Source organism: Chenopodium album, chromosome 11 (genome assembly GCF_948465745.1).
Source record: "Chenopodium album chromosome 11, dcCheAlbu1.1, whole genome shotgun sequence".
In the NCBI taxonomy this organism is placed as follows: Eukaryota; Viridiplantae; Streptophyta; class Magnoliopsida; order Caryophyllales; family Amaranthaceae; genus Chenopodium; species Chenopodium album.
Window position 1 is genome coordinate 28,743,653 of NC_137844.1, and position 27,735 is coordinate 28,771,387.

At 39.1% G+C, this 27,735-nt stretch overlaps 2 non-coding genes and 1 pseudogene across 3 annotated transcripts; 2 read left to right on the top strand and 1 right to left on the bottom strand.

Annotated features, from left to right (window-relative positions):
* Nucleotides 1-558: 558 nt before the first annotated feature.
* Nucleotides 559-7,850, top strand: LOC145566499 (adenosine kinase 1-like; annotated as a pseudogene). The gene is made up of 9 exons (XR_014095434.1): nucleotides 559-585; nucleotides 5,154-5,203; nucleotides 5,315-5,391; nucleotides 5,492-5,589; nucleotides 5,680-5,750; nucleotides 5,838-5,904; nucleotides 5,984-6,167; nucleotides 6,265-6,804; nucleotides 7,505-7,850. The product of XR_014095434.1 is annotated as an adenosine kinase 1-like (transcript).
* A 2,672-nt stretch (nucleotides 7,851-10,522) lies between these two features.
* LOC145569574 (small nucleolar RNA R71) lies at nucleotides 10,523-10,628 on the top strand. The gene has a single exon (XR_014096166.1). It is a non-coding gene; the product is annotated as a small nucleolar RNA R71 (small nucleolar RNA).
* A 15,692-nt stretch (nucleotides 10,629-26,320) lies between these two features.
* On the bottom strand, nucleotides 26,321-26,426 carry LOC145569535 (small nucleolar RNA R71). The gene has a single exon (XR_014096132.1). It is a non-coding gene; the product is annotated as a small nucleolar RNA R71 (small nucleolar RNA).
* Nucleotides 26,427-27,735: the final 1,309 nt, after the last annotated feature.

A 27,735-nucleotide genomic window follows, 5' to 3' on the forward strand; every position in this document is an offset into this window, starting at 1 on the left:
GCAACTAGTCATGAATTAAAGACAAAATTGGACACAAGAGACCAAATCATGAATCATTATGAGCAAATTAATCCCAAAACATTGAATTATCAAAGAAATGAAATTATCATATAGAATACCCATGAGAGAGAAAATGACCAACAATGGTGATTCAAGGATTCAAGCAAGGTATACAAATTCATCATGAAAAAGCTTCAATTTAACATCCAATAACATCACTCAAAACAAATTACAAGCTAAAAGAACCAACAATGAAGTTTTACCATGAAAGCAAAAACAAGGGTTTCAAGCTTAAAAAATGAGGAAGAAGATGACTAGAAAATGAGAAATTATACCTCAATGAAGCTTTGAATTACTTGCAAATTGCACAATTGAAGAATATAGAACAATTAGAACACTCAAAGACAAGTTCCAAGCACCAGCAAAAACCCTCAAAAATTCAAATATAGCCCCAAATTTTCGAATTTGAATTCGAAAATTTCTGGTTTTTTTATTTGTTTTGTTTTTGTTAAGATTTGATTATGGTTTAATGTAATTTGTGAAGAAATGATATTAAGAATGGTGAATTTGAGTGAATTGGCAAAGGTTTGGAAAGGGTTTGATGAGAAATAACAGAGTAGAGGAATGAAGGGGAAGACGAAAAGAGAGAAAGGAGTGAAAAGGGGTGAACTTGGGAGAAGAGGGCAAGAAATAGGGGGGGTTGCTGTGGCTGGTGCGTGCGCACCAGCTACGACAGGGGCTGGGTTTGCTTGCTCAGAATTACGCAACAAAAGCCACAAACGCTGACCTACCTGGTGCGTGCGCGCAGCCATGTGGTGCGTGCGCACCAGGTAGCGTCTTGGGGGGCTGAGCTTGCTTAAGACGCACCAAAACAAGGCCAAAAATTCTGACCCTCTTGGTGTGCGCGTGCAGCCTATGATGCGTGCGCACCAAACAAAGACTAGGGGGAGAAAAATTCCGCTCTTGAATATACTCTCGTGCTTGCGCTCTCATCGGCACTAACAAGCGTCGTGATCGAGTGTTTAAAAATCACACAAAAAATAATTCTAAAATCACTCGATCATAAATAAAAATCCATGAAAACCCAAACACGAGAGCATGTATCCCCAATCAAAGTCCTTCACCTAAGTTTAACCAAACCTCAAGAAACCTTGAATTAATCACCGAAATAGTTGGAAATCATCATCGATCCAATCTCATGGCACCTAAAATCAAGAAAACAAAGAAGAATATGAAAAGTTCTCAAAGATAAAAGAAATATAGAGAATTGAAAAATCGAAAGAAAAGGGTTAGAAAACCTGGTTGCCTCCCGGGAAGCGCTTGTTTAACGTCATAGCTCGACGTTCTCCACCTATTAAGGTGGTTTTCGGAGAATCAATATGCGAATAAGGCCAACAAAAGCACCATCGAAATACTTCTTGAGTCGATGGCCATTGACCTTAAACAGAGATGAAGAATCCATCATTGAAATCTCTACAACACCACTAGGAAAGACATTCTTAACCAAGTAAGGACTGCTCCATCTTGAAATGAGCTTTCCGGGAAACAACTTCATTTTTGAATTAGAGAAGAACTTTATCACCAACACAAAACTCTTTCTTCTCAATAAGCTTATCATGAGTTTCCTTGGAACGAGCTTTGTAAATACTAGCACAATCATAAGCATCAAATCGAAGCTCCTCTAGCTCATGAAGACCTAACCACCTTTTCTCCCCCGCACTTGCCAAATCAAAGTTTATCTTCTTGATTGCCCACAAAGCATGGTGTTCGAGTTCTACCGGGAGATGGCATGATTTTCTATAGACTGGGCGGTATGGAGTGGTACCTATAGGCGCCTTAAAAGCCGTTCTATAAGCCCAAAGAGCATCATCCAACTTATTCGACCAATCCTTCCTATTTCTTGCAACCGTCTTTTCAAGGATTAACTTGATTTGACAATTGGAAACCTCAACTTGGCCGCTTGTTTGAGGATGATATGGAAGGCCGAATCGTTGATGAACTCTATGCTTTCGCAACATCTTTGAAAGGCATTGTGAATAAAATGAGAACCATTATCTCTTATCACCGCCTTTGGTACACCAAACCTTGGAAAAATGACCTTCTTGAACAACTTCATTACCACCTTATGGTCATTAGTTCGGGAAACAATGGCCTCAACCCATTTAGACACGTAATCCACCGCCACAAGAATATATTGATTTCCAAAAGATGAGGGAAATGGTCCCAAATTCCCCACACATCAAACACCTCCAATTCAAGAATAGGTTGTTGAGGCATCTCATTTCCCTTGGAGATATTCTCAACTCGTTGACAACGGTTGATGTCTTAACAAAACCCCATGAATCCTTGAAGAGATGTGGCCACCATAAACCAATTTGAAGAATCTTGGTGGCGGTTTTAGAAACACCCATATGGCCACCACTCGGATCCGAGTGGTCCATCTTCAAAACACTAGGCACCTCTTCATTTGGAACACAATACCTAAGTAAGCCATCGACTCCTCGCTTGTACAAGATGGGATCATCCCACCCATAGTGTCTTGCCTCTCTCTTGAGCTTCTTTCATTGATTCTTAGAAAAGGAAGGTGGAAACTCCCCACATGTAAGAAAGTTCGCTAAGTCGACGAACCATGGGAGCTCCTTTGCCTCAATAGCATATAAGAAGTCATCAATCATCCTATCCTTAATTGGAGAACCATCATCATGAATTTGGGAATCTTCGAGACAAGAGAGATGATCCGCCACAACATTTTCCGCTCCAGTCTTATCCCTAATCTCAATATCAAAAGTTTGAAGTTCGAGCACCCACCGGATCAACCTAGGCTTGGATTCTTTCTTGGCAAAAAGGTAATTGAGAGCCGCATGATCCGTGAAGAAAATGGTCTTGGAACCCAACAAATATCAACGAAACTTCTCAAAGGCATGAACAATAGCCAAGAACTCCTTTTTCGTAGTGGTGTAGTTTCTTTGAGCACCATTTAGAGTCTTGGACAAATAATAGATCACGTGTAGCTTCTTTTCCACTCTTTGACCCAAGACACCTCCAATTGCCGAATCACTCACATCGCACATCAACTCAAAAGGTAAATCCCATCATGGGGCTTGAACAATAGGAGTAGAGATTAGAGCCTTCTTCAATTTATTGAATGCCTCCAAACACTTATCATCAAATACAAACTCGGCATCCTTTTGAAGAGGATCATTGAGGGGATTTACAATGAGCGAGAAATCCTTGATGAATCTTCTATAAAACCCAGCATGTCTTAAGAAAGATCTCACTCCTTTCACATTGACCGGAGGTGGAAGCTTCTCAATAACCTGAATTTTTGCTTTGTCCACCTCTATCCCCTTGTGAGAAATCTTATGGCCAAGGACTATGCCTTCCTCCACCATGAAGTGACACTTCTCCCAATTCAAAACCAAGTTCACCTTCTCACACCTTACCAAACATTTCTCAAGGTTTTCAAGGCATGCCTCAAATGAAACACCTCCTACGGAGAAATCATCCATAAACACTTCCATCTCATCCTCTTACATATCGCCAAATATACTCATTATGCATCTTTAAAATGTTGCGGGAGCATTACAAAGGCCAAACGACATTCTCCTATAGGCAAACGTACCATATGGACAAGTGAAGGTTATTTTCTCTTGGTCATCCAGGTGGATAGGGATTTGGAAAAATCCCGAATAACCATCAAGAAAACAATAGAACTTGTGCCTCGTTAGTCTCTTAAGCATTTGATCAATGAAAGGAAGGGGGAAATGATCTTTCTTGGTGGACGTGTTTAGACGTTTATAGTCTATACACATTCTCCATCACGTGACCGTCCTCGTCAGAATGAGCTCACCTCTCTCATTCTCGACGACGGTCAAGCCTCCCTTCTTTGGGACAACATGAACGGGGGAGACCCACCTAGAACTCGAGATGGGGAATATAATTCCCGCATCCAAAAGTTTGGTGATCTCCTTCTTCACTACCTCTCCCATTTGAGGATGTAGTTTTCGTTGTCTCTCAATAGAAGCACTACTATAAAATGCTTGTATTCTCGACGCTTTACCTTTAACACTAGGGAAGACTGTCACAATTAAATTGAGAGTTCCGTGTTTCGTCGACGCTTTTAAGCGTCCTTTGATTTTATCGTCTATATTCCGCGTCGAGAAACATAATCACCTGTCTTGCACGTGATAATACGTTGCAGCGTAGGGTTATCACTTCTCAATCTTGCTATTTTCAACCACCACCCCACTCATCTCCTTTATTCTCTCTCTCGCTCTAGTCACTACTCAACATCTTCCCATTCTTTGCTTCCAAATTAAAGATCTACTTACAAAAATTAATGAATTTTTCTGTCTTCGCAAGATCTATACTTCTCAAGGCATTTCTAGGAGGTGCAATTTTTTTCCACATCTCGATTTTTTATTTAATTGTTGATGTCGATCGACAATCCATTTTTGTTTGTCTTCTAATTTCTGTAGTTTTACCCTTAACTTCACTCGTTTTGATTTGTTTTCTGGTATGATTCTTTAATTTTGTGTTTTGATTTTGCCATTTTTAAGGTTTTCTCTAATTTCTGTTTATCTAGGTTTCATCGATTTTGTTTCATTTTACCCTTAACTTCACTTGTTTTGATTTGTTTTCTGGTATGATTCTTTAATTTCGTGTTTTAATTTTGCCATTTTTAAAGTTTTCTCTAATTTGTGTTTATATAGGTTTCATCGATTTCATTTTGCCATTTTTAAGGTTTTCTATAATTTGTGCTAATTCTAGACTGGAGTTGTATAGTTGTAGGACTTTTGATGGGGCTAGAATACTATAGTGTGAAGTACACGTACATAAAAATTACTTGCTATGTTTCTATTTTTTATGATCAGTTGAAGCTGTGATAAAGGATATCTTTATCTAATTTAGTGCACTTAGGAATTGTTCCATTTGCTCCATTTCTAGAAATAGGTAAACACAAATTAAAATATGGTTACGATATCATGTCATACCCATAATTGACTTGGAGCATTGGCCGTGTATCGTTATTAATGGATTTTAAATACATCATGTTAAAAGTTGGCTTCTTAAACCAGAATGCATTGCTAAGATTAATCTACGCAAAGGAGCATAAGCTATTAAGCTGATATAAATTGGTATGTAACATAAAGACCATTGAAGCTGATTATGAGATTTTTGTCAATGAGTTAGGCTCCATGCTGTAGAACTACATTAATTCTTGCTTTGATGTGCTTCGATTTTTTTTTATCAAGTTATGCCGACCTGGTGCTTGATTGTAAGGGCTTCATGGTTTTATGTTCAGGTGAATCAGGTCATTAGTTGCTAATTTATCTGCTGCCAACTGCTATAAGGTTGACCATTTGAAGAAACCTGAAAACTGGGCATTGGGTATATAAGCTTTCTACTTTTCCTAAAATATCAAAGTCCCTCTTCAGTTTTTGATGATTTGAAAGTTGAACTAACTTGCATGTATGATTAAATTTCATAGTTGAGAAAGCCAAGTTCTACTACATTGCTGGATTTTTTCTAACTGTATCTCCGGAATCCATTCAACATGTGGCTGAACATGCTGCTGCAAATGACAAAGTAATTTTGCTTCACATTAATTTTTCTACTTGTTTTGAATGGCTTTTGAGTCTGATAAGGGACTGTTATACACTTGTGCTTTATGTGTAGATTTTAATGATGAACCTCTCTACTCCATTTATCTATGAATTCTTCAAGGACCCTTAGGAGAAGGCTTTGCCGTAAGTTTTAATCTTCCTGTTTGATTGTAGAATTTACCTAGGAAAGTATAAGCAGAGTATTGATAGAATTTGTTTCATGTGCTTCAGATACATGGATTATGTTTTTGGCAATGAAACAGAAGCAAGAGCCTTCTCAAAAGCTCACGGTTGGGAGGTAAGTGTGCTTTTTTTTATGAAATAATATATTCAACTTCAGTTTAAATTCATATATCTGATTAGTGCTCTTATTACAGAATAACAATGTGGAAGAGATCTCCATTAAGATCTCCCGGTGGCCCAAGGCATCATGAACACACAAGAGAATCATTGTGATTACTCAGGGTGCTGATCCTGTTGTTATTGGTGAGGATGGCATAGTGACGACATTCCCTGTACCAGTCTTGCCTAAAGAAAAATTGGTTGATACTAACGGAGCAGGTATGCTCTCATAACTTGTAAGCTGGATAGAATCAGCTTATTGTTACCTCTGCTTATTCATCGTCATAGAATTTCACTCACTCACTTTCTCGTATAGGTGATGCTTTTGTTGGAGGATTTTTGTCTTAGTTGCTTCATGGGAAACCTATTGAGGATTGTGTTAGGCTAGTAATTATGTTGCAACTGTTATCATCCAAAGGTCAGGTTGCACATACCTAATGATTGAAGATGATGGTAAGTCATCTAAAATTAATACTCTAATTATAGTTATTTTATGCAGCTGTCCAAGCTTACTATAAAATATTTCTTCTTGCTCAAGTGTTTCTGTTTCATATTGTTTCTTCAAAAGGGTTCAGGGAGATTTTTTTCTTTTTCTTTTCTGAAACGGGTCTTGTTTCTTTATGTTGCTGGATTTTTAACCAGTTCTGTATATTTTTTACTTGTTTAGATTCTATGTCTCCTATCCGTAGTGCCTTTGATGAGTGTGTTGAGGAGGCTGAACGTGCTGAAGCTATACGTCATGCTTTGAATGATGTTGCTTCTTCTAGTAGCAAGAGATCTCATCGACATGGTGGCTAGACATCGTCAGAGGATGAGGGAGATGCTTTGGAGCAGGATGATGAAGCTATTGTTCCTGGTTCATTCTCACCTCCTTTTATTTGCTTCTGGATTTTTGTCTATAGAATTTGTATCTTGTAGTTGATTGCTTAAACATTGTTTGTCAAAAAAATAAATAAATAAGTAAATAAATAAATAAAGTTACATCGTATAGCCTCTGTATCTTAGCTTAGCTTGCATTATTAAACTTTCGTTTATTAGACTTTTATTTTAGCTAGTTAATGTTTTAATAATGTAGCAACTCTATGTCACATTTTATGTAGAATACTATAAGAGGTGATTACAAGTCGGACACAATAATTCAAAATGCTGAAATTCAGAACTGAAAATCGGATTTGAAATTCAAAATGCTTGTGTGTGTATGTGTGTAAAATTCAGAGCTTGTGTGTGTGTATAAGCGTCGATTACCCTTTTTATTAGCTTTGTCGATGTTTATCTTTACTTATTGAACCTCATTTAAATTGTTTTATCTTATGCTTTGATATTTATCATGGTTTAATTATGGTGCTTCATTATACTTGGTTGATACAAAGACTTTTTTTAGTTTCTATTGTGGACTATTTCTTAATATGCTCTGAAAATTGTAGTTTTCTCAGCATGTGTATGTTCTGGTTTAAATACATTGGTCTTTTCATTGTTGTTTAAATACAACATGTTGAATCTCGAGCCTTTATTTTGTAATGTACTAATTTATACTTTTTTTTTTTTTTTTAATATAGGAAAAGGCAATGTAGGTGCAACAAGAGAATAGGCCGGGACATTTGAGCATCAAAACAAGCGACTATATCATCTATAAGGCCATCATCTATCTATTTTGGATTTTAGTCTTATATTAGTGATGTATTTATTTAGGGACAAGCTACTATAATATGCGACATTTTTTTTTATTAGTTGTGTTGATGTTTTCTTTTATAAATTTGGTAATTAACTACGTACTCTTATTATTGTTGATTAATTATTGTTTTTTTTAATCTAGTTATATAGGATATTTGTTTATTTTAATTTTAATGTTATTAGTTTAATTTATGATAAATTTAAATAACTATAATGTATGTATGATGGTAATAATTTAATAAAAGGAAAAAAAAAAGGCTTTAAAAAAATCTAGACGCTTTTTAATGTCTACATATTTTGCATATTTACATATTTCAAGAGTTTCCCGCCATACCATAGGCTGACACGAGTAAACACAAGACAACAAAAAGCGTCGCTAAATTTGAGTATGTGGACATGTAAAAGCGTCGCTAAAAACTACACAAATTTGGGATAATGCGCAAAATAAGTATTTTCCGACACTTCGTATATAAGTTAGGACACATAAAAGCGTCGATATTCTATCACCTCATCCCCGCTTTTTGTAGTAGTGAAGGTAGAGCACCCTCCTCAAGGGTTATGTGATGTGTACATAAACTGGGGCTTATACCTTTGAGGTCATTAATGGTATAACCCAAAGCACCTTGGTGCTTTCTCAAAACATCACACAACTCTTGAGCTTGGCGCTCACTCAAAGAAGAGCTAACAATTAGGGATAGGTGGAGTTAGGTCCCAAGAATTCATACCTAAGGTGTGATGGAAGAGGTTTGAGCTCAACCATTAGCACACCTTTACCTTCCTTTGATGTAGCCACTTGCAATGCTTCTTGGCTAGAAATGCTCATACACATTTGCTCTTCAACATCCTCAAGGCTTCCATTGAGCACATCTTCATACAAAACCATCTCCTTGCTAGGAGCACCTATCTTTTCCTTATTCAACAAAACATTTTCAAGAGCATCGTTAGAAGTGAGCATTGCTCATGCATGGAAGACACAACAGAATCAAGAGAATCGATCAACATGCAATTTTCTAAAGAAGAACTTGGATACTTCATACTATCATTCAAGCTAAATTCTATCACCTCATCCCCTACTTTGAGTGAAATTTTAGCACTTTTCACATCTATCAAAACACCTGATGTAGCAAGGAATGGTCTCCCTAGAATGATAGGAATGTTAGCATCTTCGTCCATCTCAAGCACCACAAAATCCACCGGAATAACAAATTTCCCAACCCTCAAAGGGACATCCTCTACCTTACCCTTAGGAAACTTGATTAACCTATCGGCCAATTGCAAAGTAATGTTAGTAGGTAAAAGTTCCCCTAGCTCAAGTCTTTGGTACACCGAATATGGCATAAGGCTAACACTAGCTCCTAGGTCACACAAGGCATTCTCGATTTGCATTTTGTAAATGGCACACGGGATGGAAAGTTTCCGGGAGCTTTTAGCTTAGGTGGCATCTTGTTCATTATGATTGCACTACAATTCTCGGTCAAGTTCACCGTTTCTACACCATCACAAGTCCTCCTACCGCTCAAAATGTCTTTGAGGAATTTTGCGTAGTTGGGCATTTGGGTGACAACTTCGGTAAATGGTAGAGAAAGGTGAAGTTGCTTGAGCATGTCAATAAATCTTCCAAATTGTTCATCTAACTTGTGTCTCATGAATTTTTGTGGGTAAGGAAGCATAGGTTTCACAATTTCATTCTCCACTCTCACCTCACTAGGCTTCTCAATCTCAACCTCACTCAAAGATGCACCATCTCTCTCATCTTCTACCAAAACCTCTTTTGTGGCCTCCTTGGTCTCACTCCTCCTAGGCAAACTCTCCTCAAGAACCTTACTACTCCTTGTGACAATAGCATTGACCGGTCTCTTGGGATCTAGGCCTTGGGAAAGTAAATAAGAAGGACTAGCATGGTCTTTCAAAGCATTAGCAAGTTGAGAAATTTGATTTTCATGCATCTTATTATGAGTCATCATTTCATTAAATTTCTTGTCACTTACGGTCATGTCAGTGTTTAACAGCTTTGTTTGGTTTTCAATGATTTCATCCAAATTGGTTCTATGAGAAGAAGAAGAGGTTTGAACATAGGAATTATCATTTTGGGTCTTTGGAGCAAAACCTGGTGAGGGATCCCTTTGAGAGTTATTTTGAAAATTTCCCCTATTTTGATTGTTCTAATTACCTCTACCTTGATTATGGTTACCATAACCTTGGTTATGATTACCATAATTTTGGTTATGATTTTGGCTACTATAACCTTGGTTGTTATAGTTACCTCGGGAATTTTGGTTCCCATGGTTCCTATTACCACCACCTTGGTTGTATATGATAAAATTGTCATGGTTGTTGTAATTCTTATTCCATTGACCTCTTTGATTCTCAAACCTAGAATCATTATTATTTGACACATAGTTCACATGCTTATTCACATTTCCATCTTGATCATCACAAACATCCATACATGCATGAGGGCAATTAGAAACATCATGATCATACGACCCACAATCATCACAAAACAAGCATCCACTAGGCATGTTACTACAAAAGGGAGGGGGTTGAGAATTAGAAGACATACCTCTCCCCTTAGATTGGGAGGGAAGACTTGAAACTTGGTAGGTAGCACTTTCCAACTTCTCCTTAATAGCAGACATCTCCTTCCCAAGTTTGTCATTTGTGAGGATAGATTGTTGATTGCATTTAGATGATCAACCGAGTACACCGAAGAGCTACTCTTGCTAGTTGACTCTCTTTCTCCATCTTGCCAATCTCTGTAATACCTCACTACGTCTTAAATTATGTCTACCACTTCTTCTTTCGTTTTGTTCATGATAGGACCTCCGGCTCCTCCATCTAAACATGATTTTCCTCGAGGACTAAGGCCTCCATAGAAAATTTGAATAATTTGGTAAGTAGGAATTCCGTGGTGAGAACATTCTCTTTGATACTCTTTGTATCTCTCCCATGCTTCATAGAGACTCTCACTAGGCTTTTGCTTGAAACCTTGAATCAAAGCTCTAGCCTCCGCCGTTTTCTTTTGTGGATAGTATTGCAATATTTCTCAAACTCCTTGAGATGATTTAGCGGGCTTTCATGCTTAGCCCCACTAAATTTTCGTCTCTCTATCAAAGTGATCATTGCCGGTCTTATTTCAAAGTCATTTGCCGGTGTTGTAGGTGGAGCAATCCCACTCTCAAATCTATATGCACCGGGAATCCCGAATTCTTTCAACGCCACCCTTGGATTTTCTCCCATTCTTGCTTGTTCCTCTTGTTGTGGTTCTTCTTCACTTGAAATGCTAGGGCTCAAAGATCGTCTAGCACCCCTTAACCTTGCAATAGTTCTCTCAATTTCCGGATCAAATGGCACTAGTGAACGACCACGTGCTCTATGCCTAAAATCTCAAAAGAAATGGTTAGTAGTACGGCTACAAGTGTAGCTTAAAAGAAAATCTATTTGTACTTTCAATTAAAAATAAAATAAACTCAACAACTATAACAAAGCACCAATATCAGTCCCCGGCAACGGCGTCATTTTTGACGTAGGGAAAAGTAGGTCGTTTTCTACCCTTTCCTAAAGCCAAACAAAATTTGTAAACACTCGACCGACCTAATACGAGTATATGGTAAGTCAAGGGTCGAACCCAAAGGAATGAGTAGGTGCAAGCTATAGCCTAGGTTAAGCTACTTCGAAGATTGTAGAAAGATAGGGTTAGTAACTAAGGCATCGAGAAAGCTAGAAAAATCGAGAAATTCAATATACAAAACACTAGGGATATAGGTTCCACATGCAAGTTCAATGATTATGCTAATTGAAGGATCACTCAATCAATTCAAACATTACAAAGGACAAAAAATAGTTGCAACCAAAGGAATTCAAGAGCTATCTCCTATAAGCCAAACTAGGGTTCACTATGGATGGCTAACTAGGAAAATCACAATCAAATTCAATCAATTAAATCAATTCTCAAATCCAGGGTTCAGGTCATTGAAATTTGCAATGCAATCTAGACTAATCTTATAGGTTGATCACTCCTAGTCTAATTAATCACATGCACAACTATGTTAACCAATTTAATTGCAACAATTCAATCAATCAAGGATCATCAACTAGCAAAAATCATCAATCTAGCATGCTTCCCCTTCTCCCTAGCAACTAATCTACTTACTAATCATGGTGAAATTGAAAAACAAAACAAATTCAATCACAATCATATTCAATTCAAGTTTAAGCAAGAAGAAATTCAATCACTCAACAAATTCTAAAGTAAAGAATGAAATTCAAATCAAACATTTAAGAATTAAAGGAAATTACAATAAAAGTAAATTCAAAGGAAAGAAATCTCACAAACTTTCATTGATGTGAATAAGAAATCCAAGATCAAGTTGAAATCAAAGATCAAAAATTCAAGTACAATCAAGTAATCTTAAGCTTCTCTCTCTACTTTCTCTCTCTATTAAATCTGGAAAATAAGTGTCAAGTACAAAATAAGTCGTCCCCCCACTAAAAAAAGGAAAAGTCTAAGGGTATAACTAGAAGAATCAAGCGAAGGGGGTCATGACAGGAAGTGCGTGCGCACCACCCATGCCACACTCGCGCACAGCTGGGTCTGTGAGCACGCACCCCTTGTGCCGCGCACGCGCATCCCTGCTTGGTGCTTGTGGCCTTACCTCCTTTGCTTGCTCGATCAATCTCCGCATTCCCAAGCATCCCTATCATTGGTGCACTCGAGGCGATGCTCGTGAGAAGGGCAGCTCCTTTATCTTCCAAGCACTTGAACGCCTCAAGCCAAAACATTGCTTCCAAGGCTCTCGAGCTTGGGGAGCTAGCTTGAATTGCATGCTTGGATTCTGAACTTAGCTCCATCAACTTCCTTAAACGCGCTCAAGCTTTCTCCTTGGTGATCAAACCTCGGGAAACTCAACACACCTACAAAACAAGTCAAGGAAACAAAGAAACGAGAGAAATAGTCGAGAAATGAACAAAATGCCAAGAAAACTATTAAAAGCATGCATTTCTCTAGACTTACACACAAACACGCAAAGCAAGCATTATTATATAAAAACACGGCAAAAAGGAGTAAAAACGAGAGTAAAACTATAAATAAAACCTAGCCTAAGAGTGCCATAAATGACACTCATCAAGCACGTGGACTCGAAGTGGCATTCCGGGTCTTAGTCTAGTATTATAGACTTGTGCCCATACCTCTTGCCTCTCCTTGGCAAGGCACCCTTCTTGTGGCAGCTTGATCTTCATGTTGGAGAGTGACCTAGTCACTTCCTCCACGAGACCATCATAGTTGCCTTTGATGCTCTTGGTAACCCTCAAACTGATTATATCCTCTAGAGCTTTGAGGAGCATATCCGGAAAATAGTTGGAGAACTTCCCCTTCCATTTTTCGGGGATGGAGTTTTCCATAAGTCTTGAGACTCTTTTGCAATCCCAACTCTATTCCTCATGAGCCTTATTGCTCATAACCCCTTTTGAGTAAAAACTCGGTATCGGTATGTCGAGAATGTTCTCTAGGTAGCAATTTCGGAGGGTCTTTCGGAGTCCTTCTTCCCACTCCTTAAAGTTCACCATGTTCAAGGAAAATGGTAACTTTTCGGGAAGTTTCGGGCACATTAGGTTGTTTTCGTTGTTAGTTGAAGACATGATTCTACAATTGAAAGAATTTGAAATGAAAAACCATTTATAATACTTAAATAAGATTGAAATCATGCATATTTATCAAACTTATTTAAACGTCTTATTCACTTTGCTAATGGCTTGGAGCATGCTCCAAGCCATTAGCAAAGTGGATAAATTATATCATGCTAATGGCTTTGCTAATGGCTCCAAGCCACTCTAGGTTAGATAAATCGTAGCATCTAATGCTCTCTCAACAATTTATCCACTTTTCCAGGATATGTTAGGACTCTATCACTCATATCGTTGAGTATAACAAAAACCAACATGCATACCCGGTATGCCTTACGTATCCTAGGAGTAGTAGTGATGCCTTGGTTTTGGTATAGCCCATCACTACTATCAATAGGTCGGTAAGTGTTGTTTTGGAATGGCAAATATTTACTCAATATTTTAGGGACCTAGGGTTTCTATGTTGGTTGATTTGAGTGAACTTAATTAATCATCGCAACATTCGAAATCCTAAACATGCATCTAACATATTATTCACATATATAATCATAATTATATATCGAAAACATAAGTAAATGATGCATTTGACAACTAGCATGACCCCTTGAGTCTTCAAGTCTTCAAGGGTCCTCTTTTGCAACTTCATGGCTTCATCTTCCAAGAAACTCCGTCTTTAAGACATGACCAAAATAATGCAAATACTTGTATCTACGATTAGGACTAATCTAAATATTAAGGTACAAAAATACTTAACGGTTTGCAGATCGTATTCAGATTTACAAAAATACATGACAGAACGCAATCCGTATTTTCTATCCTAATCGGACCCCACTAGTTGCCATTTTATAAAACCTATGATGGAATATACATTCCATTCATCCATTCATTATATGTGAATGGCCCATGCATTTTACAACAATAATCAAGTAACAATGCACAAACACGTGTAAACTAGTAACTAATTTAGGTGGTTAATCCAATTAACGTGCCTAATTAAAACTAGTCAAAGTTGTTTAACCGATTATGTAATTAAGTGCAATTAAAATTGAAACTCCCACTAAATTCCGCATCCATCTTAATTAATCCAATTAATTAAGCTGGTAAACCCAAAATTTTGCAAGTGTCGCTCAAAACCGAGGCCTAGCCTCCAAAATTTTAATTAAAATTAATAAACATAAATAAAATAATTAAAATAAATAAAACGGCTAAAAATGCAAAACATAGCCCAACGCTTTCGTGTGCCTAGCATCAAGTAACAAGGCTTGGTTTGCTAGGCACCAAGCCTTGGCAAGGGTGGGGGGTGCAAGGCTGCTAGTGCTGGCACTAGCCTTGCTGCTGTGCTGGGCTTGTGCTGCCTAGCAACCACGCCCGCACAGCCCTCGCTCACTGTCCTCCCCGATGCACCAAGCAGCGCACACACACGCTCACGCTTGCCCAGTCGCACATGCATCGCACAGCCACACACACGCATAGCAGCACGCATGGCACGCGCAGCATGCAAGCTGCTGCTGCTCCATGCTGCTGCTGCCTTGCTGGCCATGGCACGCCATGCTGTTGATCAGCAAGCACCAGCCACGCATGCACGCACCAAGCAACGACCACCCCTTGGCAGCCACATGCGGGCTGCTATGTAGCCCGGCTAGCCAAGGGTGGTTCTTACCTTGGTTTGCGTGCTAAAATTTCGAGATTAATTCCGAATTTTGCGTGACTTATTTAATTAATTCCAAATTAATTTTAGAATTAATTTAGTGAGAAAAATGAAAAATCATAACAAGTCTAACTTAATTAATTCATTCAACTGCACAAAACCAAAATTATTTCCAAGAACTATTCTTTAATAAAATTGGTTCAACTTGATGCAATAAAATGAGTAGGGCTATTCTCAACATTAATTTAACAACATAAATTAATTATGAGATTTGACAAACTTATAAAGAGAGTTAGAATTATGAACACAAAATTCAAAAAAAGATTCCAACTTTAACTTGTGAATCCTTGAAAATTATATCTTCAATATGAAGATAAATTAAAATTCTATCACAAGATTGAAACTTTATGATTCCAATCAACTTAATAAATGATTAAATAAAAAAGTTCAATAAAAATTCATGGAATTTAGTAACTTAAAATTCTAACCACTTAAAACAATTAAAGATTGGATCTTTAGTACTAAGAAGCCTCAAATAATAAATTTTTCACACTTGGTGCAATGGATTTGCAATTACGTGAATATTTAACCAATCTTTCAAGCACTAATTTCTACAAAGTAACCATGCTTAAAGAGGTCCAAAAATGCGGAAACATTAAGGAAAAAACAAAATACATAATCACCATAAATGTGCCATTAAGATTCAAGGTTAAAAGATTTAAAAAATTTCGTCAAAAACGAAAAACCCTAAAAAAAAGGCATTTCTAGTCGGATTTTGGCTTCTTCACAGTTCTTAAAAGGATGAAAACTTTCCCGAACGCTGTTTCCACCAAAAATTCACTATTTTTGGGCGAAAATCTAGGTTCGGGGCCAAAATTCTCATTAAAACGGGATTAAAGTTAATAAAACCGAGCTACTAATCTAATTAGTAACTTAAAACCAGAAAAATAAAGCCATACTCCTGTTGGGTTTCAATGAGTCTAACTCACCGCGGAAATAAAACCCGAGCCTAAGGAAAAACTCATAATTAATATAACCAAAAGACATAAATAACAAGATTAGAGAAAAGACTAAATTACCCTTCATGCGTGCTTCCCTCGACCAACGGAGCTCTTACTTGAGAAAGCTAAGCCTCACAAGACTAAATAACTGCCTCCGACGATATCCACCCACAACATGACCCCGATCGGAGTCTTACTTGGAGGTTAGCCAAGTCGGACCAAAATACTACTCGAGTAATTAATAAGCTCAAAGGTTTTCTCTTAAGTGGAGATGCCTTTTTGAGCTCTTACTCAAGTGACTTTCTCCAAATCCCAAGGTGGGTATTTATAGAGGATGTCATGAGAGAATTCCACTCCCATCAATGTGGGAGAGTTGGAAAAATCAATTTTTCCTCTTTACTTTTCAATCAAAGATAAAAGAAAATAACAAACAACTAATTAATCAACAAGTCGTAATATCACAAGGAGAGGTTAGGTGAGGACAACAAGGGGGGACCAAATCCTTGGTCCCCATGGATCCCCAAAACCAGCACTCTCACAAGCTGCCACGTGTCACCCCAGCCTTGGGCACAAAGACACGCCCAGCGAGCGGCCTTGTGCTAGGCTAGGCTGCTGCCCCATGCCAGCCATGTTGCGGGTGGGCTGCTGCCTTGGCCCAGCAGCGAGCACGTTTGTGCACGAGCCCAGCAAGCTTGCTTGCTGCTTGTTGCTAGGTGTGGCGCATTGTGCCGCAACACACACACGCTGGCTTGTGTGCCAGCACGCAAACACACATAGCTAGCTTGTCTTGCGCGCCAACACGCACACATGCACATCTAGCTGGCTCTGCGTGCCAGCACGCACACACGCACAGCTAGCTGGCCTGCACGCCAGCACGCACACATGCACATCTAGCTGGCTCTGCGCGCCAGCACACACACACGTACAACAAGCTACGCATGCTATGTGGGCTGCCGCGCACTTGTGTGCGGATGATGCTGCTAGCCTAGCTAGCCACGCACCAGCTCCCATGCGCACCCAGCACCCTTGGCTTGGTGCGGTGCGCATGCTAGCCACGCATGCCCCTAGCATTCGGTTTTCTCGGGGCATTCCGATGATAGGGGTATTTTAGTAAATTGTTGATTAATTTACTGTCTCGTCTTTTATTAATTTGAATCGACTTGCGACGCTTGGTCTCGACGCTCCTAGCTCGATTTCTGACGTCTAAATTCATATTACTCGAGCGACTCATTAATTCCTTCTGAATTAATTCGTCATGTCGGATCGTTAGTTGATTGGGTGTGACCCGAAGGGTTCAGTCAAGATTAAGCTGTAATATTAATTATACATTAACATTACTGATCGAAAGCGGCCTTAACCTATGCATTCCGATCACTTGAACTTACTGAATAATTAGCTTTCTAATAGCTCCGAACCCTCTATCGGAATAATACACTTGTTCGAAGGACACCATTCCTTTCATTATCTAACAAAAAGAGTGGCTTGGAGCCATTAGCAAAGAGTTGTTTAGCTTAGAATAATAAGTGTTGAGACAAGCCAAAGCATGATTAACTACTCATTGATTGTTTGGATCTTGGAATCGACTTATTCTCACAAAATGGAAACAAATTTAATGTGTGAATAAGACGTTTAAATAAGTTTTATATCTATATGCATGAATTCAATCTTATGTAAGTATTATGAATGGATTTTCATTTCAAATTCTGTCAATTGTAGAATCATGTCTTTAACTAATAATGACAACAACCTAATGTGCCCGGAACTTCCCGAAAAGTTACCATTTTCTTTGAACTTGGTGAACTTTAAGGAGTGGGAAGAGGAACTCCGAAAGACCCTCCGAAATTGCTACTTGGAGCACATTCTTGACACTTCCATCCCGAGTTTTTACTCAAAAGGGGTTAGGAGTGATAAGGCTCATGAGGAATGGAGTTGGGATTGCAAATGAGTCTCGTGACTTATGGCAAACTCCATCCCGAAACAATGAAAGGGGAAGTTCTCCAGCTATTTTATGGACATGCTCCTAAAAGGTCTAGAGTATATAGTTAATTTGAGGGTTACCAAGAGCATCAAAGGTAACTATGATGGTCTTGTTGAGGAAGTGACTAGGTCACTCTCCAACATGAAGATCAATCCACCGTAAGTGGGATGCCTTGCCAAGGAGAGGCAAAAGGTATGGGCACAAGTCTACATTGCTAGACTAAGAGTCGGAATGCCACTTCGAGCCTACGTGCTCCGAATGACAAGGCTATTCACTCACTTGGAGTTCATTGGCAAGCTGGTGGAGGACAAGCAAGCGGTTCACATGCTATTAAGTTCACTCCACTCGGGCTATGTTGCATTGAAAATGCGGCTAACATCCAATCAAAACAAACTCTTTTTGATGGGGGTTATCCATGAGCTTCAAAGAGCCGATTCTTGCGAAAGTACTTCGCTCAAACTTGCTCTAAGGGAAAAGAAGAGGGAGTTCAAGAACAAGGAAAAGATGCGATGCTTTTACTGTTGTAGGCAAGGACACTACAAGAGAGAATGCAACATGTACCTAGAAGTTGAGGCAAAGGGAAGAGAAGTTGGCCTCTACCTCAGGTATCTTCTTTATAAACTTACACTTGAATACAAGCAATTCACACGGTATTAGATACCATTAATGACTCACTATATGCTCCAATTTCGTGAACCAAGTGAGAAGAGCTTACCAAGTGGATGTGGATATACGAGCGGAAGAAGAAGACAATCTTTCCAAAAAGGCTTGTAATCACGTAGTTTTTCTTAACATATAATTTGTTTAAGTTTTATTGTCTACCATACATTGATCTTCCGACGTTGGTCGTCGTTTTGTTTTGATCACAAGACTATTGTTTCAAAAGTCTTGATTATATGTTTATGGCATGACCCGTTTATCTAAAATGTGTGTTTTCTCTAGACAAACAAGTTTATAATGTTGAAAATACCACAAAGAAAGCTAAGACCATTGGGTCAAATGAAACATACTTGTGGCGTTGTCGTCTTGGCCACATTAACATCAAACGCGTCAAGAAACTTCTATAAGAAGGTGTTTTTAACTCATTCGATTTACAATCATTTGAAAATTGCGAAAGATGTTTATTAGGCAAGATGATAGAGCATCCATTCTCCAAGTTGGGAGAAAGGGCAAGTGACTTGTTGGGCCTAATAGACACTGATGTATGTGGACCAATGAGCACAGCCATAAGGAAAGACCATCGATATTTCATAACCTTCACAGACGACTATAGTAGATATGAATATGTCTACTTTATGTCGCACAAATCTAAGTCGTTTGAGAAATTCGAAGAATTTCAGAGTGAAGTTGAAAATCAGCTTGGCAAGAAAATCAAAGTCCTTCGATCAGATCAAGGTGATGAATACTTGAGTCAAGAATTCGATGACCATCTGAAAGAAAAGAGTATAATTTCATAATTGACTCCTCCAGGAACTCCACAATGGAACGGAGTAACCGAAAGGAGAAATCGAACCTTGCTAGACATGGTGCGATCACCAATGGGTCTTAGTGATCTTCCTATCTCTTTCTGGGGACATGCACTTCTAACCGCGACACTAATACTGAACTGTGCTCAATCAAAAGCTGTAGAAAAGACTCCATATGAATTATGGACGAAGAAACCTCCCAGGTAATCTTTTCTTAATATTTGGGGTTGCAAAGCATATGTCAAGAAATGAATTTATGACAAACTTCATCCCAAATCTGACAAGGTTTTCTTTGTGGGCTACGCTAATGAAACCAAAGGGTATTACTTCTACAACAAATCCGAGAAAAAAATATTTGTTGCTCGCGATGGTGTCTTTTTAGAGAAAGAACACCTTTCCAAAATGACAAGTGAGAGAAAAATCGAACTCGATGAAGATCGAGAGGACGAGCAACAAAATTAAATTGACAGTCAAAGTACTTAAAAAGCATCTGTTTGTTGGGTTTCGGCGAGTCCGACCCACCGCGGAAGGAAACCCAAGCCAAGATCACACTCACAATAATTATAACCATAAAGCATAATTAACTTAAACAACAAGATTAAGAAAGAGATTAATACCTTGTCGCGTGCTTCGCTCACTTAATTGAGCTCTTACTTCGAAAGCTCTTAGCCCTACTCACACGAGGACCTCCAACGAAGTCCACCCGCAACCCGAGCACTGAAATTGGTCTATTGCCTTGGAGTTAGCAAGGCCCGACTTAAACCCGCGTAATTAATTGTGTTCAAAGGTTTTCACACTGTGATGCCTTTTTCAACACTTACTCAAGTGCTTTTCCTAATACCCCAAGTTGGGTATTTATAAGGAAATGCAAGAGTGAGAAATGCTCACCCATCAATGTGGGAGACTTGATTTTTCCATTTTATTTTAAATCTAAAATAAAGTTAATAATCAAGCTACTAATAAATCAATAAGTGTCAAGCTCATATGAGAGGTTATGTGAGGACCATTTAGAGAATGGGGGGGGGACCAAACTTGCTCCCCACTTTCTCTCCCAAAACCGGCCAACACAACACCCCAACCCTCCAATTATTTTGCGCCACGTGGCAGCCCCAGCCATGGCACCTAAGCAGCCTTGCTGGCGCTTGGTGCTTGCGGCTGGGCCCTGCTGCCTTGGCCTAGCAGTATCATCGCACGCGTGCCAGCCCAGCAAGCTTACTTGCTACTGGGCGTGGCACACCATGCCACATGCATCGCAGCCCCTGGGCGCCAGCACGCACGCACTACTATCAATGCTAGCTCGCTAGCACACTGCTAGCTAGCTAGCATTGCTAGCTTGATGCTGCTGTTGCTAGCGCTTGCTAGCGATGCTTGCTAGCCATGCGCCAGCAACACTGCCAGCGTTGGTGCGCTAGCACGCACCACCCAGTCTAGGCTCGGCTTGTTGCGCTTGTTAGCCACCTTGCTATGCCTTATGCCCCTAGCACTCGGTTTGCTTGGGGCATTCCGATGCTAGGGGTATTTTGGTAATTTTTTTGATTCATTAGTAATTTTCTCGTCTCGTCTTTTATTAATTTCGACTCGACATCCGACGCTCAGTTTCGACAATCCAAACTCGAATTTCTGACGTCTAAATATTAATTACTCGGGCGACTCATTAATTTCTTCCAAATTAATTTGTCGCTTCGGTTCGTTAGTTGCTTGGGTGTGACCCGAAGGGTTCAGTCAAGATTAAGCTTTAATATTAATTATACATTAATATTACTGATCGGAAGCGGCCTCCACCTAGGCATTCCGATCACTTGACCTCACTAAATAATTAGCTTTCTAATAATTCCGAACCCTCTATCGGAATAATACACTTGTTTGAAGGAAACCATTCCTTTCACTATTGACGTTTGTCAAAATGTGCAAAGTCAAACCGACAATGCAAATGTTCAGTCCGTTACCCTACGTAGGTCATAGAGGCCAAGGTCTCAACCTGATAGGTATCTTGGTGTCGTATTAACCGAGAATCAGGACATCCTAGTAGTGGATGGAGACGAACTGGAAACTTACAAGCAAGAGATGGTGAGCTCCGACTCTGCTAAATGGCAAGAGGCCATGAGATCTGAAATGGATTATGGGACTTGGTTGATTTACTCAAAGGTTACACACATATTGGATGTAAATGGATTTTCAAATTGAAAACCGACAAAGATGGAAATGTATTCATTTACAAAGCTAGACTAGTAGTAAAAGGTTATAGGAAAAATCATGGTATTGACTATGATGAAACCTTTTCTCTTGTCGCAATACTTAAATTTGTTCGGATCATCCTAGCAATTGCTTCATATTACAATTATGAAATATGGCAGATGGACGTCAAAACCGTCTTCCTCAATGGAATTTTGGAAGAAACTGTGTATATGACACAGCCTGAAGGTTTTGTCAACTAGAACAATGCTGGAAAAGTATGCAAGCTTTAAAAGTCCATTTATGGGCTAAAGCAAGCTAGCAGAAGTTGGAATCTGCGATTCGATGAAGCCGTCAGTAAGTTTGGCTTCATCAAGAATCCAGATGAGTCTTGTGTTTACAAGAAGGTCAGTGGGAGTGACACTGCCTTCCTAGTCTTATATGTCGATGACATATTGCTCATTGGAAATAGTATACCGATGCTAGAGTCTTTAAAGGCCTGGCCTGGAAAATTTTTTTCATTGAAAGACTTGGGAGAGGATCAGTACATATTCGGGATTAAGATCTACAAGGATAGATCTAAGAGGTTGATTGGATTGAGCCAGAGTACTTACATTTATAAGGTACTACCTCGATTCAACATGGAGGAAGCCAAAGAGGTCACCTACCCATGTCATTATTAGGTTTTGATGAGTCCGACTCATCGCGAAATAAAACCCGAGCCAAGATCACACCCACAATTAATATAACCAAAAGACATAATTAACATAATTAACAAGAATTAAGGAAAGATTTAAATTACCTATGACGCGTGCTTCGCTTGTACCCCGAGCTCATACTTGAGAAAGATTTAAGTCTCGCACGGGCAAAAACCTCCAACGGTATCCACCCGTAACTCGACCCCGACTAGGTCTACTGCTTAGAGGTTAGCTAAGCCCGACCAAATACTCGAGTAATTATATGTGTTTAAAGGTTTTCTCAATGGAGATGCCTTTTCTAACACCTTACTCAAGTTATTTTAACCATACCCCAACTTGGGTATTTATAGGGAAAATCAATAGTGAAATCCTCCCTCCCATCAATGTGGGAGAGTTGGTAAAATCAATATTCTTTCTTTATTTTTAAATCAAATATAAAATTAAATATCCAACAGCTAATTAATCAACAAGTGGCACATTTAGGAGAAGGGTTAGGTAAGGACCACAAGGAAGGGAGGGGACCAAACTTGATCCCCAAGCACCTCCCTTATAGCCGGCCACCTACACAATCAAACCACCAATGAAGCGCTGCCACGTGGCACCTCATTGGGCACTAAAGTAGCCGGGGTGGGCTACAGCCTCGGCCTTGCTAGCTGCTGGCCTTGGCTTGCAGCTGCTGCCTCGGCCCAGCTGGCACAGCTAGCACCTTGCTAGCCTTGGTGCGCTAGCACGCACCAGCTAGCTTAGGCTCAGCTTGGTGCGCTTGCTAGCCACCTTGGCTTTTTTTATACCAAATGCCCCTAGGCTTCGGTTTGATCGGAGCATTCCGATCCTAGGGGTATTTCGGTAAATTGTTGATTAATTAGTGATTTTACTTTCTCGTCTTTTACTTTTTCGACTCGACTTCCGACGCTCGGTTTCGACGCTCCAAGTTCGAATTTCCGACGTCTAAATATTAATTACTCGAGCGACTCATTAATTCCTTCAGAATTAATTCGTCGTGTCGGTTCGTTAGTTTCTTGGGTGTGACCCGAAGGGTTCAGTCAAGATTAAGCTGTAATATTAATTACTCATTAATATTACTGATCGGAAGCGGCCTCCACCTAGGCATTCTGATCACTTGACCTCACTGAATAATTAGCTTTCTAATAATTCTGAACCCTTTATAGGAATAATACACTTGTTCGAAGGACACCATTCCTATCAATCTCCCACTTGTCCTTCCGGACAAGTGTGCTTGTAGTGTATAGCCTTTTTCCTATGTCGCTTAATGTCTCTTCATGAACTATAAGTTAAGATTTATTCGTCATCCTTATTACGTCCAGAAGTGTTTCTCGATATCTGAGTCCGACTGTTAATAAACAGATGATTTCTAAAATCCATTCGAGCACGGCCATCCTTTTTCACAGTCTCGCTCTTCGAGAGGCCTTGTAAACAATAAAGACATCTTTCCTATTTTTAGTAGGGGGGCATTCGTAGTCTTGTAATGTAGCTTCTCTTACTAAGAGGACCTAGCCGCCCGAGTGTTGCCGTTATAATCCCCTTTTACGACAGATGATTGACTAACATCAAAACGGACTAGTACTCAAACAAGAGAACTCACAATACTCATGGTTGAGGAAATAGGATCCGATAGCCATAATGAGAAGTATACTTATGACGATTTTTAAATCTCTTAAAGTATTCTCATAGGTCGATCCAGTATGTTTCTAAACCAATACCTGTGCAAATGATTTATAACGATCATGTCCTTGTAGCACAAGAAATGGTGCTATAAATCAAACTACACACTAATCTCAAGTGGTCATTAATCGTCCATCGTTTAAATGACCTCGATTTGGGAAAATTTTCGATTATAATATTCAATGTTCACTTAATAGGTGTTTCCTTAAAAGGCTGGTCTTGATACCATATTTTGAATATTCTCATAATCGAATGGACTCATTATTTAATCCTAAACAACAATCAAATAGCAAACGACACTAGTAGAAAAAACCCTATTCGTAACGAGCAAAAAGGACCTATTTGTAACGAGCTGATGAGCGTCGTTTATGGCGCTCAAAAGAATAAGATTTAGGTTCATTTTCTTTCATCATTTTCATATAATTCTTTTAGTTTTATTTGATTTTCCATTTTTATAATTCACTTTAGTTCTCGATTGGTTGTCACGAGTTTTTCATATTTTTAGTTGATAATTCATAATTTTAGTTTTAGTTTTACCTTGCTACGCTCCCTCTCTTTGTTTTATTTGTTTTTGTAGGTGAAGAATCAAGTCAATTTGCTCATTTTGGGACTGCCATGTTCGCGGGCATCATCTCGAGTGCACTGATGATAGGGATGCTCGGGAGCGCGGAGTTTGATCAAGCAAGCGAAGGAGCAAAATCCTAGTGCATCGCATAGGGGTGCGCGCGCGCAGACCCAGCTGTGCGCGCGCGCGGCTGGGCTGTGCGTGCGCACGGCCTGTGCGGCCCTCTTCGCTCGATTTTTCTTATTTATAGCTTTTGACTTTCTTTTTGGAGGACGACTTAACTTTGTACTAGAGAAAGAATTTTTCCAGAAATAGTAGAGAGAGAAGCTTAAGATTTACATGTTTGTACTTGAATTTGATCTTAGATTTCCATTTGATCTTGAAATTCCTTCTTCAATTCAATGAATGTTTGTAAGATTTCTTTCCCTTGATTTACTTTTAATGCAATTCCTTCTAGTTTCTTGGATTTTGATTGAGATTACATTCCTTGTTTTAGAATTTGTTGATTGATTGATTTTCTTTGATCTAGCTTTAAATGAATATGAATTTGATTGAATTTGTTTTGTTTCTTAATTTCACCATGTTTATTGAGTAGATTAGTTGCTTGGGAGAAGGGGAAGCATGCTTGATTGATGATTTTTGCTAGTTGATGATGCTAAATTGATTTGAATGGTGCAATTAAATTGGTTGACAGTTGTGCATGTGATTAATTAGACTAGGAGTGATCAACCTATAAGATTAATCTATATTGCATTGCAAATTTCAATGACATGAACCCTTGATTTGAGAATTGCTTTAATTGATTGAATTTGATTGTGATTTTCCTAGCTAGCCATTCATAGTGAACCCTAGCTTGGCTTATAGGAGATAGCCCTTGAATTCCTTTGATTGCAACTATTGTTTGTCCTTTGCAATGTTTGAATTGATTGAGTGATCCTTCAATTAGCATAATCATTGAGCTTGCATGTGGAACCTATATCCCTAGTGTTTAGTAAATTGAATTTCTTGATACCTTAGTTACCAACCGCATCTTCCCACAAATTTCGAAGTAGCTTGACCTAGGCTATGGCTTACACCTACTCATTCCCTTGGGTTCGACCCTTTACTTACCATATACTTGTATTAGGTTGGTCGAGTGTTTATAAATTTTCTTTGGCTCTAGGAAAGGGTAGAGAACAACCTACATTTTCCTCGTGTCAAAAATGGCACCATTGCCGGGGAATGATATTGGTGCTTTGTTATAGTTGTTGAGTCTATTTCACCATTAATTGAAAATACAAAAAGATTTTCTTTTAGGCTACATTTGTAGCCGAGCTACTAACCATTTCTTTTGATATTTTATGCATAGAGCACGTGATCATTCACTAGTGCCATTTGATCCGGAAATTGAGAGAACTATTGCAAGGTTGATAAGTGCTAGACGATCTTTGAGTCCTGGCATTTCAAGTGAAGAAGAGCAACAACAAGAAGAACAAGCAAGAATAGGAGAAAATCCGAGAGTGGCATTGAAAGAATTGGGGATTCCCGATGCATATAGATTTGAGAGTGGGATTGCTCCACCTACAACACCGGCAAATAAATTTGAAATAAGACCGGCAATGATAACTTTGATAGAGAGGCGACAATTTATTGGGGCCAAGCATGAAAGCCCACTAAACCATCTCAAGGAGTTCGAGAAGTATTGCAATACTATCAAGGTGAACGGAATTTCCCAAGAATTCATCCGCCTCAAGCTCTTTCCCTTTTCTCTCATAGGTCGTGCTTTGGAATGGTAGACAAGGAGGTTAAGCCGACTTCTCTAAGGACATGGGACGAGGTCACCAAGGAATTTCTATCCCGTTTCTATCCACAAAAGAAAACGGCGGAGGCTAGAGCTTTGATTCAAGGTTTCAAGCAAAAGCCAAATGAGAGCCTCTATGAAGCATGGGAGAGATACAAGGAGTATCAAAGAGAATATCCTCATCATGGAATTCCAACCTATCAAATCATTCAAATCTTCTATGGAGGTCTTAGCCCTCAAGGAAAATCATGTTTAGATGGAGAAGCTGTAGGTCCTATCATGAACAAAACGGAAGAGGAAGTGGTGGACATAATTGAGGACGTAGTGAGGTATTATAGAGATTGGCAAGATGGAGAAAAGGAGTCAACTAGCAAGAGTAGCTCTTCGGTGTACTCGGTTGATCATCTAAATGCAATCAACAATCTATCCTCTCAAATGACAAACTTGGGGAAGGAGATGTCCGCTATTAAGGCAAAGTTAGAAAGTGCTACCTACCAAGTTTCAAGTCTTCCCTCCCAAACTAAGGGGAGAGGTACGTCTTCTAATTCTCAACCCCTTCTTTCTTCTAGTAACATGCCTAGTGGATGCTTGTTTTGTGATGATTGTGGGTCGTATGATCATGATGTTTCTAATTGCCCTCATGCATGTATGGATATTTGTGATGATCAAGATGGAAATGTGAATGAACATGTGAACTATGTGTCAAATAATCATGATTCTAGGTTTGAGAATCAAAGAGGTTAATGGAATAGGAATTACAACAATCATGGCAACTTTGACAACTATAACCAAGGTGGTGGTTATAGGAACCAAGGTTCTCGAGGTAACTATAACAATCAAGGTTATAGTAGCCAAAATCAAAACCAAAATTATGGTAATGCAAACCAAGGTTATGGGAATCATAATCAAGGTAGTGGTAACCATAATCAAGGTTATGGTCAAAATTAAAGTAGGGGTAATTGGAACAATCAAGGTAGAGGCAATTTTCAAAACAATGCTCAAAGAGGCCCTCCACCCGGATTTGCTCCAAAGGCCCAAAATGATAATTCCTATGTTCAATCCTCTTCTTCTTCACATAGAACAAATTTGGAAGAAATCATTGAAAATTAAACAAAGTTGTTGAACACTTACATGACCGTAAGTGATAAGAAATTTAATGAAATGATGACTCATAATCAGATGCTTGAAAATCAAATTTCTCAACTTGCTAATGCTTTGAAAGACCATGCTAGTCCTTCTTTTTTACCTTCCCAAGGCCTAGATCCTAAGAGACCGGTTAATGCTATTGTCACAAGGAGTGGTAAGATTCTTGAGGAGAGTCTGCCTAGGAAGAGTGAGACCAAAGAGGGCACAAAAAGGGTCTTGGTTGAAGATGAGAGAGATGGTGCATCTTTGAGTGAGGTTGAGATTGAGAAGCCTAGTGAGGTAAGAGTGGAGAAAGAGATTGTGAAACCCAAGCTTCCTTATCCACAAAAATTCATGAGACACAAGTTAGATGAA